Here is a 13,257-nt window from a genome sequence, read left to right as displayed (position 1 = left end):
TTTAATACTATTTACAAAATATACAATTTATAAACAAAACCACGGCACAAAACCTAACAATTCAAAAATGCTAAATAAGGTTTGGAAACCAAGAACAGCAAACAGGTGCTGATGCCAGAAAGAGCCTCGCTAGCTGTTGGGAACCGTACTTTTAAAACTCCAGGAAGTGTAGGATGGACCAATCAGCTTCCTGTACTGCCCCCCAATCCGGCCAATCAGGCAGGGCACCTATAAGAACAACAAAATAAAAACAACACATATGGCCAGGACCGTAACATGGTCTACTAGTAATGAAGCACGATGGTTGGCAAACCAATAAAGTAGCAAAACAGCAATGAAAGAACAAAATTTGATGAAAATATAGAACAATTTCTATGAATAAATAGGCAGTAACACCAGCTTGTGCTGCCCGTAAACCCAAGCAAAAAAGCTTACAGCACCTGGTATTCCCAGGCGGTCTTCCTACCAAGTACTAACCAGGCCCGGCTCTATTTGGCTGCCGAGATCGGACGAGATCGGGCGCTTAGAGAGCGGTGGGGCCGTAAGCTGTATTTGACATCATCAACAGCTCTTAAAAACGCTGGAGAAGCAGAATGCATGACACTTGCTAAGAAGAAGATAAATGTGGCAAAGTACAAAGTACTATAACTGTACTGGTCTGTTACGCCCCTGTCTAGGGGGTCAGGGTGCAACATACAAAGATAAATTAGCATGTTCCCTCTCCGATCCCCAAACCAAAATCCAGGATCGAGATGTTCCAACAGAATGATATTTATTTTAAACGAAAGAAAGTGACAAACAAAAAATGACACAACTCATGGCGAACCAAGGCCAACATAATAAACAAAATAAGCCATTTCCCACAGAAAGTGCTAGCTAGCCTGATAGAAATAAACAAACCAAAAGATAGTCGCTAACCCTAACTCCCTAATGTGAAAACGGTCCAAAGAAAATCTCAGTTCACCCCTACAGATTTAATACTATTTACAAAATATACAATTTATAACAAAACCACGTCACAAAACCTAACAATTCAAAAATGCTAAATAAGGTTTGGAAACCAAGAACAGCAAACAGGTGCTGATGCCAGAAAGAGCCTCGCTTGCTGTTGGGAACCGTACTTTTAAAACTCCAGGAAGTGTAGGATGGACCAATCAGCTTCCTGTACTGCCCCCCAATCCGGCCAATCAGGCAGGGCACCTATAAGAACAAGAAAATAAAAACAACACATATGGCCAGGACCGTAACATGGTCTACTAGTAATGAAGCACGATGGTTGGCAAACCAATAAAGTAGCAAAACAGCAATGAAAGAACAAAATTTGATGAAAATATAGAACAATTTCTATGAATAAATAGGCAGTAACACCAGCTTGTGCTGCCCGTAAACCCAAGCAAAAAAGCTTACAGCACCTGGTATTCCCAGGCGGTCTTCCTACCAAGTACTAACCAGGCCCGGCTCTATTTGGCTGCCGAGATCGGACGAGATCGGGCGCTTAGAGAGCGGTGTGGCCGTAAGCTGCATTTGACATCATCAACAGCTCCTAAAAACGCTGGAGAAGCAGAATGCATGACACTTGCTAAGAAGAAGATAAATGTGGCAAAGTACAAAGTAATATAACTGTACTGGTCTGTTACGCCCCTGTCTAGGGGGTCAGGGTGCAACATACAAAGATAAATTTGCATGTTCCCTCTCCGATCCTCAAACCAAAATCCAGGATTGAGATGTTCCAACAGAATGATATTTATTTTAAACGAAAGAAAGTGTCAAACAAAACATGACTCTACAACTCAGGGCGAACCAAGGCCAACATAATAAACAAAATAAGCCATTTCCCACAGAAAGTGTTAGCTAGCCTGATAGAAATAAACAAACCAAAAGATAGTCGCTAACCCTAACTCCCTAATGTGAAAACACTCCAAAGAAAATGGCAGTTCACCCCTACAGATTTAATACTATTTACAAAATATACAATTTATAAACAAAACCACGGCACAAAACCTAACAATTCAAAAATGCTAAATAAGGTTTGGAAACCAAGAACAGCAAACAGGTGCTGATGCCAGAAAGAGCCTCGCTAGCTGTTGGGAACCGTACTTTTAAAACTCCAGGAAGTGTAGGATGGACCAATCAGCTTCCTGTACTGCCCCCCAATCCGGCCAATCAGGCAGGGCACCTATAAGAACAAGAAAATAAAAACAACACATATGGCCAGGACCGTAACATGGTCTACTAGTAATGAAGCACGATGGTTGGCAAACCAATAAAGTAGCAAAACAGCAATGAAAGAACAAAATTTGATGAAAATATAGAACAATTTCTATGAATAAATAGGCAGTAACACCAGCTTGTGCTGCCCGTAAACCCAAGCAAAAAAGCTAACAGCACCTGGTATTCCCAGGCGGTCTTCCTACCAAGTACTAACCAGGCTCGGCTCTATTTGGCTGCCGAGATCGGACGAGATCGGGCGCTTAGAGAGCGGTGGGGCCGTAAGCTGCATTTGACATCATCAACAGCTCTTAAAAACGCTGGAGAAGCAGAATGCATGACACTTGCTAAGAAGAAGATAAATGTGGCAAAGTACAAAGTACTATAACTGTACTGGTCTGTTACGCCCCTGTCTAGGGGGTCAGGGTGCAACATACAAAGATAAATTAGCATGTTCCCTCTCCGATCCCCAAACCAAAATCCAGGATCGAGATGTTCCAACAGAATGATATTTATTTTAAACGAAAGAAAGTGACAAACAAAAAATGACACAACTCATGGCGAACCAAGGCCAACATAATAAACAAAATAAGCCATTTCCCACAGAAAGTGCTAGCTAGCCTGATAGAAATAAACAAACCAAAAGACAGTCGCTAACCCTAACTCCCTAATGTGAAAACGGTCCAAAGAAAATGGCAGTTCACCCCTACAGATTTAATACTATTTACAAAATATACAATTTATAACAAAACCACGTCACAAAACCTAACAATTCAAAAATGCTAAATAAGGTTTGGAAACCAAGAACAGCAAACAGGTGCTGATGCCAGAAAGAGCCTCGCTTGCTGTTGGGAACCGTACTTTTAAAACTCCAGGAAGTGTAGGATGGACCAATCAGCTTCCTGTACTGCCCCCCAATCCGGCCAATCAGGCAGGGCACCTATAAGAACAAGAAAATAAAAACAACACATATGGCCAGGACCGTAACATGGTCTACTAGTAATGAAGCACGATGGTTGGCAAACCAATAAAGTAGCAAAACAGCAATGAAAGAACAAAATTTGATGAAAATATAGAACAATTTCTATGAATAAATAGGCAGTAACACCAGCTTGTGCTGCCCGTAAACCCAAGCAAAAAAACTTACAGCACCTGGTATTCCCAGGCGGTCTTCCTACCAAGTACTAACCAGGCCCGGCTCTATTTGGCTGCCGAGATCGGACGAGATCGGGCGCTTAGAGAGCGGTGTGGCCGTAAGCTGCATTTGACATCATCAACAGCTCCTAAAAACGCTGGAGAAGCAGAATGCATGACACTTGCTAAGAAGAAGATAAATGTGGCAAAGTACAAAGTACTATAACTGTACTGGTCTGTTACGCCGCTGTCTAGGGGGTCAGGGTGCAACATACAAAGATAAATTAGCATGTTCCCTCTCCGATCCCCAAACCAAAATCCAGGATCGAGATGTTCCAACAGAATGATATTTATTTTAAACGAAAGAAAGTGTCAAACAAAACATGACACTACAACTCAGGGCGAACCAAGGCCAACATAATAAACAAAATAAGCCATTTCCCACAGAAAGTGCTAGCTAGCCTGATAGAAATAAACAAACCAAAAGACAGTCGCTAACCCTAACTCCCTAATGTGAAAACAGTCCAAAGAAAATGGCAGTTCACCCCTACAGATTTAATACTATTTACAAAATATACAATTTATAAACAAAACCACGGCACAAAACCTAACAATTCAAAAATGCTAAATAAGGTTTGGAAACCAAGAACAGCAAACAGGTGCTGATGCCAGAAAGAGCCTCGCTAGCTGTTGGGAACCGTACTTTTAAAACTCCAGGAAGTGTAGGATGGACCAATCAGCTTCCTGTACTGCCCCCCAATCCGGCCAATCAGGCAGGGCACCTATAAGAACAACAAAATAAAAACAACACATATGGCCAGGACCGTAACATGGTCTACTAGTAATGAAGCACGATGGTTGGCAAACCAATAAAGTAGCAAAACAGCAATGAAAGAACAAAATTTGATGAAAATATAGAACAATTTCTATGAATAAATAGGCAGTAACACCAGCTTGTGCTGCCCGTAAACCCAAGCAAAAAAGCTTACAGCACCTGGTATTCCCAGGCGGTCTTCCTACCAAGTACTAACCAGGCCCGGCTCTATTTGGCTGCCGAGATCGGACGAGATCGGGCGCTTAGAGAGCGGTGGGGCCGTAAGCTGCATTTGACATCATCAACAGCTCTTAAAAACGCTGGAGAAGCAGAATGCATGACACTTGCTAAGAAGAAGATAAATGTGGCAAAGTACAAAGTACTATAACTGTACTGGTCTGTTACGCCCCTGTCTAGGGGGTCAGGGTGCAACATACAAAGATAAATTAGGATGTTCCCTCTCCGGTCTCCAAACCATAATCCAGGATCGAGATGTTCCAACAGAATGATATTTATTTTAAACGAAAGAAAGTGTCAAACAAAACATGACACTACAACTCAGGGCGAACCAAGGCCAACATAATAAACAAAATAAGCCATTTCCCACAGAAAGTGCTAGCTAGCCTGATAGAAATAAACAAACCAAAAGACAGTCGCTAACCCTAACTCCCTTATGTGAAAACAGTCCAAAGAAAATGGCAGTTCACCCCTACAGATTTAATACTATTTACAAAATATACAATTTATAAACAAAACCACGGCACAAAACCTAACAATTCAAAAATGCTAAATAAGGTTTGGAAACCAAGAACAGCAAACAGGTGCTGATGCCAGAAAGAGCCTCGCTAGCTGTTGGGAACCGTACTTTTAAAACTCCAGGAAGTGTAGGATGGACCAATCAGCTTCCTGTACTGCCCCCCAATCCGGCCAATCAGGCAGGGCACCTATAAGAACAACAAAATAAAAACAACACATATGGCCAGGACCGTAACATGGTCTACTAGTAATGAAGCACGATGGTTGGCAAACCAATAAAGTAGCAAAACAGCAATGAAAGAACAAAATTTGATGAAAATATAGAACAATTTCTATTAATAAATAGGCAGTAACACCAGCTTGTGCTGCCCGTAAACCCAAGCAAAAAAGCTTACAGCACCTGGTATTCCCAGGCGGTCTTCCTACCAAGTACTAACCAGGCCCGGCTCTATTTGGCTGCCGAGATCGGGCGCTTAGAGAGCGGTGGGGCCGTAAGCTGCATTTGACATCATCAACAGCTCTTAAAAACGCTGGAGAAGCAGAATGCATGACACTTGCTAAGAAGAAGATAAATGTGGCAAAGTACAAAGTACTATAACTGTACTGGTCTGTTACGCCCCTGTCTAGGGGGTCAGGGTGCAACATACAAAGATAAATTAGCATGTTCCCTCTCCGATCCCCAAACCAAAATCCATGATCGAGATGTTCCAACAGAATGATATTTATTTTAAACGAAAGAAAGTGACAAACAAAAAATGACACAACTCAGGGCGAACCAAGGCCAACATAATAAACAAAATAAGCCATTTCCCACAGAAAGTGCTAGCTAGCCTGATAGAAATAAACAAACCAAAAGACAGTCGCTAACCCTAACTCCCTAATGTGAAAACGGTCCAAAGAAAATGGCAGTTCACCCCTACAGATTTAATACTATTTACAAAATATACAATTTATAACAAAACCACGTCACAAAACCTAACAATTCAAAAATGCTAAATAAGGTTTGGAAACCAAGAACAGCAAACAGGTGCTGATGCCAGAAAGAGCCTCGCTTGCTGTTGGGAACCGTACTTTTAAAACTCCAGGAAGTGTAGGATGGACCAATCAGCTTCCTGTACTGCCCCCCAATCCGGCCAATCAGGCAGGGCACCTATAAGAACAAGAAAATAAAAACAACACATATGGCCAGGACCGTAACATGGTCTACTAGTAATGAAGCACGATGGTTGGCAAACCAATAAAGTAGCAAAACAGCAATGAAAGAACAAAATTTGATGAAAATATAGAACAATTTCTATGAATAAATAGGCAGTAACACCAGCTTGTGCTGCCCGTAAACCCAAGCAAAAAAGCTTACAGCACCTGGTATTCCCAGGCGGTCTTCCTACCAAGTACTAACCAGGCCCGGCTCTATTTGGCTGCCGAGATCGGACGAGATCGGGCGCTTAGAGAGCGGTGTGGCCGTAAGCTGCATTTGACATCATCAACAGCTCTTAAAAACGCTGGAGAAGCAGAATGCATGACACTTGCTAAGAAGAAGATAAATGTGGCAAAGTACAAAATACTATAACTGTACTGGTCTGTTACACCCCTGTCTAGGGGGTCAGGGTGCAACATACAAAAATAAATTAGGATGTTCCCTCTCCGGTCTCCAAACCATAATCCAGGATCGAGATGTTCCAACAGAATGATATTTATTTTAAACGAAAGAAAGTGACAAACAAAAAATGACACAACTCAGGGCGAACCAAGGCCAACATAATAAACAAAATAAGCCATTTCCCACAGAAAGTGCTAGCTAGCCTGATAGAAATAAACAAACCAAAAGACAGTCGCTAACCCTAACTCCCTAATGTGAACACGGTCCAAAGAAAATGGCAGTTCACCCCTACAGATTTAATACTATTTACAAAATATACAATTTATAACAAAACCACGTCACAAAACCTAACAATTCAAAAATGCTAAATAAGGTTTGGAAACCAAGAACAGCAAACAGGTGCTGATGCCAGAAAGAGCCTCGCTTGCTGTTGGGAACCGTACTTTTAAAACTCCAGGAAGTGTAGGATGGACCAATCAGCTTCCTGTACTGCCCCCCAATCCGGCCAATCAGGCAGGGCACCTATAAGAAAAAGAAAATAAAAACAACACATATGGCCAGGACCGTAACATGGTCTACTAGTAATGAAGCACGATGGTTGGCAAACCAATAAAGTAGCAAAACAGCAATGAAAGAACAAAATTTGATGAAAATATAGAACAATTTCTATGAATAAATAGGCAGTAACACCAGCTTGTGCTGCCCGTAAACCCAAGCAGAAAAGCTTACAGCACCTGGTATTCCCAGGCGGTCTTCCTACCAAGTACTAACCAGGCCCGGCTCTATTTGGCTGCCGAGATCGGACGAGATCGGGCGCTTAGAGAGCGGTGGGGCCGTAAGCTGCATTTGACATCATCAACAGCTCTTAAAAACGCTGGAGAAGCAGAATGCATGACACTTGCTAAGAAGAAGATAAATGTGGCAAAGTACAAAGTACTATAACTGTACTGGTCTGTTACGCCCCTGTCTAGGGGGTCAGGGTGCAACATACAAAGATAAATTAGCATGTTCCCTCTCCGATCCCCAAACCAAAATCCAGGATCGAGATGTTCCAACAGAATGATATTTATTTTAAACGAAAGAAAGTGAAAAACAAAAAATGACACAACTCATGGCGAACCAAGGCCAACATAATAAACAAAATAAGCCATTTCCCACAGAAAGTGCTAGCTAGCCTGATAGAAATAAACAAACCAAAAGACAGTCGCTAACCCTAACTCCTTAATGTGAAAACGGTCCAAAGAAAATGGCAGTTCACCCCTACAGATTTAATACTATTTACAAAATATACAATTTATAACAAAACCACGTCACAAAACCTAACAATTCAAAAATGCTAAATAAGGTTTGGAAACCAAGAACAGCAAACAGGTGCTGATGCCAGAAAGAGCCTCGCTTGCTGTTGGGAACCGTACTTTTAAAACTCCAGGAAGTGTAGGATGGACCAATCAGCTTCCTGTACTGCCCCCCAATCCGGCCAATCAGGCAGGGCACCTATAAGAACAAGAAAATAAAAACAACACATATGGCCAGGACCGTAACATGGTCTACTAGTAATGAAGCACGATGGTTGGCAAACCAATAAAGTAGCAAAACAGCAATGAAAGAACAAAATTTGATGAAAATATAGAACAATTTCTATGAATAAATAGGCAGTAACACCAGCTTGTGCTGCCCGTAAACCCAAGCAAAAAAGCTTACAGCACCTGGTATTCCCAGGCGGTCTTCCTACCAAGTACTAACCAGGCCCGGCTCTATTTGGCTGCCGAGATCGGACGAGATCGGGCGCTTAGAGAGCGGTGTGGCCGTAAGCTGCATTTGACATCATCAACAGCTCCTAAAAACGCTGGAGAAGCAGAATGCATGACACTTGCTAAGAAGAAGATAAATGTGGCAAAGTACAAAGTACTATAACTGTACTGGTCTGTTACGCCCCTGTCTAGGGGGTCAGGGTGAAACATACAAAGATAAATTTGCATGTTCCCTCTCCGATCCTCAAACCAAAATCCAGGATTGAGATGTTCCAACAGAATGATATTTATTTTAAACGAAAGAAAGTGTCAAACAAAACATGACACTACAACTCAGGGCGAACCAAGGCCAACATAATAAACAAAATAAGCCATTTCCCACAGAAAGTGTTAGCTAGCCTGATAGAAATAAACAAACCAAAAGATAGTCGCTAACCCTAACTCCCTAATGTGAAAACACTCCAAAGAAAATGGCAGTTCACCCCTACAGATTTAATACTATTTACAAAATATACAATTTATAAACAAAACCACGGCACAAAACCTAACAATTCAAAAATGCTAAATAAGGTTTGGAAACCAAGAACAGCAAACAGGTGCTGATGCCAGAAAGAGCCTCGCTAGCTGTTGGGAACCGTACTTTTAAAACTCCAGGAAGTGTAGGATGGACCAATCAGCTTCCTGTACTGCCCCCCAATCCGGCCAATCAGGCAGGGCACCTATAAGAACAACAAAATAAAAACAACACATATGGCCAGGACCGTAACATGGTCTACTAGTAATGAAGCACGATGGTTGGCAAACCAATAAAGTAGCAAAACAGCAATGAAAGAACAAAATTTGATGAAAATATAGAACAATTTCTATGAATAAATAGGCAGTAACACCAGCTTGTGCTGCCCGTAAACCCAAGCAAAAAAGCTTACAGCACCTGGTATTCCCAGGCGGTCTTCCTACCAAGTACTAACCAGGCCCGGCTCTATTTGGCTGCCGAGATCGGACGAGATCGGGCGCTTAGAGAGCGGTGGGGCCGTAAGCTGTATTTGACATCATCAACAGCTCTTAAAAACGCTGGAGAAGCAGAATGCATGACACTTGCTAAGAAGAAGATAAATGTGGCAAAGTACAAAGTACTATAACTGTACTGGTCTGTTACGCCCCTGTCTAGGGGGTCAGGGTGCAACATACAAAGATAAATTAGCATGTTCCCTCTCCGATCCCCAAACCAAAATCCAGGATCGAGATGTTCCAACAGAATGATATTTATTTTAAACGAAAGAAAGTGACAAACAAAAAATGACACAACTCATGGCGAACCAAGTCCAACATAATAAACAAAATAAGCCATTTCCCACAGAAAGTGCTAGCTAGCCTGATAGAAATAAACAAACCAAAAGACAGTCGCTAACCCTAACTCCCTAATGTGAAAACGGTCCAAAGAAAATCTCAGTTCACCCCTACAGATTTAATACTATTTACAAAATATACAATTTATAACAAAACCACGTCACAAAACCTAACAATTCAAAAATGCTAAATAAGGTTTGGAAACCAAGAACAGCAAACAGGTGCTGATGCCAGAAAGAGCCTCGCTTGCTGTTGGGAACCGTACTTTTAAAACTCCAGGAAGTGTAGGATGGACCAATCAGCTTCCTGTACTGCCCCCCAATCCGGCCAATCAGGCAGGGCACCTATAAGAACAAGAAAATAAAAACAACACATATGGCCAGGACCGTAACATGGTCTACTAGTAATGAAGCACGATGGTTGGCAAACCAATAAAGTAGCAAAACAGCAATGAAAGAACAAAATTTGATGAAAATATAGAACAATTTCTATGAATAAATAGGCAGTAACACCAGCTTGTGCTGCCCGTAAACCCAAGCAAAAAAGCTTACAGCACCTGGTATTCCCAGGCGGTCTTCCTACCAAGTACTAACCAGGCCCGGCTCTATTTGGCTGCCGAGATCGGACGAGATCGGGCGCTTAGAGAGCGGTGTGGCCGTAAGCTGCATTTGACATCATCAACAGCTCCTAAAAACGCTGGAGAAGCAGAATGCATGACACTTGCTAAGAAGAAGATAAATGTGGCAAAGTACAAAGTACTATAACTGTACTGGTCTGTTACGCCCCTGTCTAGGGGGTCAGGGTGAAACATACAAAGATAAATTTGCATGTTCCCTCTCCGATCCTCAAACCAAAATCCAGGATTGAGATGTTCCAACAGAATGATATTTATTTTAAACGAAAGAAAGTGTCAAACAAAACATGACACTACAACTCAGGGCGAACCAAGGCCAACATAATAAACAAAATAAGCCATTTCCCACAGAAAGTGTTAGCTAGCCTGATAGAAATAAACAAACCAAAAGATAGTCGCTAACCCTAACTCCCTAATGTGAAAACACTCCAAAGAAAATGGCAGTTCACCCCTACAGATTTAATACTATTTACAAAATATACAATTTATAAACAAAACCACGGCACAAAACCTAACAATTCAAAAATGCTAAATAAGGTTTGGAAACCAAGAACAGCAAACAGGTGCTGATGCCAGAAAGAGCCTCGCTAGCTGTTGGGAACCGTACTTTTAAAACTCCAGGAAGTGTAGGATGGACCAATCAGCTTCCTGTACTGCCCCCCAATCCGGCCAATCAGGCAGGGAACCTATAAGAACAACAAAATAAAAACAACACATATGGCCAGGACCGTAACATGGTCTACTAGTAATGAAGCACGATGGTTGGCAAACCAATAAAGTAGCAAAACAGCAATGAAAGAACAAAATTTGATGAAAATATAGAACAATTTCTATGAATAAATAGGCAGTAACACCAGCTTGTGCTGCCCGTAAACCCAAGCAAAAAAGCTTACAGCACCTGGTGATCCCAGGCGGTCTTCCTACCAAATACTAACCAGGCCCGGCTCTATTTGGCTGCCGAGATCGGACGAGATCGGGCGCTTAGAGAGCGGTGGGGCCGTAAGCTGCATTTGACATCATCAACAGCTCTTAAAAACGCTGGAGAAGCAGAATGCATGACACTTGCTAAGAAGAAGATAAATGTGGCAAAGTACAAAGTACTATAACTGTACTGGTCTGTTACGCCCCTGTCTAGGGGGTCAGGGTGCAACATACAAAGATAAATTAGCATGTTCCCTCTCCGATCCCCAAACCAAAATCCAGGATCGAGATGTTCCAACAGAATGATATTTATTTTAAACGAAAGAAAGTGACAAACAAAAAATGACACAACTCATGGCGAACCAAGGCCAACATAATAAACAAAATAAGCCATTTCCCACAGAAAGTGCTAGCTAGCCTGATAGAAATAAACAAACCAAAAGACAGTCGCTAACCCTAACTCCCTAATGTGAAAACGGTCCAAAGAAAATGGCAGTTCACCCCTACAGATTTAATACTATTTACAAAATATACAATTTATAACAAAACCACGTCACAAAACCTAACAATTCAAAAATGCTAAATAAGGTTTGGAAACCAAGAACAGCAAACAGGTGCTGATGCCAGAAAGAGCCTCGCTTGCTGTTGGGAACCGTACTTTTAAAACTCCAGGAAGTGTAGGATGGACCAATCTGCTTCCTGTACTGCCCCCCAATCCGGCCAATCAGGCAGGGCACCTATAAGAACAAGAAAATAAAAACAACACATATGGCCAGGACCGTAACATGGTCTACTAGTAATGAAGCACGATGGTTGGCAAACCAATAAAGTAGCAAAACAGCAATGAAAGAACAAAATTTGATGAAAATATAGAACAATTTCTATGAATAAATAGGCAGTAACACCAGCTTGTGCTGCCCGTAAACCCAAGCAAAAAAGCTTACAGCACCTGGTATTCCCAGGCGGTCTTCCTACCAAGTACTAACCAGGCCCGGCTCTATTTGGCTGCCGAGATCGGACGAGATCGGGCGCTTAGAGAGCGGTGTGGCCGTAAGCTGCATTTGACATCATCAACAGCTCTTAAAAACGCTGGAGAAGCAGAATGCATGACACTTGCTAAGAAGAAGATAAATATGGCAAAGTACAAAGTACTATAACTGTACTGGTCTGTTACGCCCCTGTCTAGGGGGTCAGGGTGAAACATACAAAGATAAATTTGGATGTTCCCTCTCCGATCCTCAAACCAAAATCCAGGATTGAGTCGTTCCAACAGAATGATATTTATTTTAAACGAAAGAAAGTGTCAAACAAAACATGACTCTACAACTCAGGGCGAACCAAGGCCAACATAATAAACAAAATAAGCCATTTCCCACAGAAAGTGTTAGCTAGCCTGATAGAAATAAACAAACCAAAAGATAGTCGCTAACCCTAACTCCCTAATGTGAAAACACTCCAAAGAAAATGGCAGTTCACCCCTACAGATTTAATACTATTTACAAAATATACAATTTATAAACAAAACCACGGCACAAAACCTAACAATTCAAAAATGCTAAATAAGGTTTGGAAACCAAGAAAAGTAAACAGGTGCTGATGCCAGAAAGAGCCTCGCTAGCTGTTGGGAACCGTACTTTTAAAACTCCAGGAAGTGTAGGATGGACCAATCAGCTTCCTGTACTGCCCCCCAATCCGGCCAATCAGGCAGGGCACCTATAAGAACAAGAAAATAAAAACAACACATATGGCCAGGACTGTAACATGGTCTACTAGTAATGAAGCACGATGGTTGGCAAACCAATAAAGTAGCAAAACAGCAATGAAAGAACAAAATTTGATGAAAATATAGAACAATTTCTATGAATAAATAGGCAGTAACACCAGCTTGTGCTGCCCGTAAACCCAAGCAAAGAAGCTTACAGCACGTGGTATTCCCAGGCGGTCTTCCTACCAAGTACTAACAAGGCCCGGCCATAATTGGCTGCTGAGATCGGACGGGATCGGGCGCTTAGACAGCAGTGTGGCCGTAAGCTGCATTTGACATCATCAACAGCTCTTAAAAACGCTGGAGAAGCAGAATGCATGACACTTG

The 13,257-nt window shown here is 41.9% G+C and overlaps 14 pseudogenes; all 14 read right to left on the bottom strand.

Annotated features, from left to right (window-relative positions):
• Positions 1–428: 428 nt before the first annotated feature.
• Positions 429–547, bottom strand: LOC137114483 (5S ribosomal RNA; annotated as a pseudogene).
• Positions 548–1,400: 853 nt separating this feature from the next.
• On the bottom strand, positions 1,401–1,519 carry LOC137114986 (5S ribosomal RNA; annotated as a pseudogene).
• An 857-nt stretch (positions 1,520–2,376) lies between these two features.
• On the bottom strand, positions 2,377–2,495 carry LOC137114716 (5S ribosomal RNA; annotated as a pseudogene).
• An 853-nt stretch (positions 2,496–3,348) lies between these two features.
• On the bottom strand, positions 3,349–3,467 carry LOC137115224 (5S ribosomal RNA; annotated as a pseudogene).
• Positions 3,468–4,324: 857 nt separating this feature from the next.
• Positions 4,325–4,443, bottom strand: LOC137114482 (5S ribosomal RNA; annotated as a pseudogene).
• Positions 4,444–5,300: 857 nt separating this feature from the next.
• LOC137114781 (5S ribosomal RNA) lies at positions 5,301–5,409 on the bottom strand (annotated as a pseudogene).
• An 853-nt stretch (positions 5,410–6,262) lies between these two features.
• Positions 6,263–6,381, bottom strand: LOC137114985 (5S ribosomal RNA; annotated as a pseudogene).
• An 853-nt stretch (positions 6,382–7,234) lies between these two features.
• Positions 7,235–7,353, bottom strand: LOC137114481 (5S ribosomal RNA; annotated as a pseudogene).
• Positions 7,354–8,206: 853 nt separating this feature from the next.
• LOC137114984 (5S ribosomal RNA) lies at positions 8,207–8,325 on the bottom strand (annotated as a pseudogene).
• Positions 8,326–9,182: 857 nt separating this feature from the next.
• LOC137114480 (5S ribosomal RNA) lies at positions 9,183–9,301 on the bottom strand (annotated as a pseudogene).
• Positions 9,302–10,154: 853 nt separating this feature from the next.
• Positions 10,155–10,273, bottom strand: LOC137114983 (5S ribosomal RNA; annotated as a pseudogene).
• An 857-nt stretch (positions 10,274–11,130) lies between these two features.
• On the bottom strand, positions 11,131–11,249 carry LOC137114722 (5S ribosomal RNA; annotated as a pseudogene).
• An 853-nt stretch (positions 11,250–12,102) lies between these two features.
• On the bottom strand, positions 12,103–12,221 carry LOC137114982 (5S ribosomal RNA; annotated as a pseudogene).
• An 857-nt stretch (positions 12,222–13,078) lies between these two features.
• Positions 13,079–13,197, bottom strand: LOC137114784 (5S ribosomal RNA; annotated as a pseudogene).
• Positions 13,198–13,257: the final 60 nt, after the last annotated feature.

The sequence above is a fragment of the Channa argus genome, unplaced genomic scaffold (genome assembly GCF_033026475.1).
Source record: "Channa argus isolate prfri unplaced genomic scaffold, Channa argus male v1.0 Contig020, whole genome shotgun sequence".
Taxonomy (NCBI): Eukaryota; Metazoa; Chordata; class Actinopteri; order Anabantiformes; family Channidae; genus Channa; species Channa argus.
Note: the sequence above shows the minus strand (reverse complement) of the source record. Positions and strands in the feature narration are given on the sequence as shown.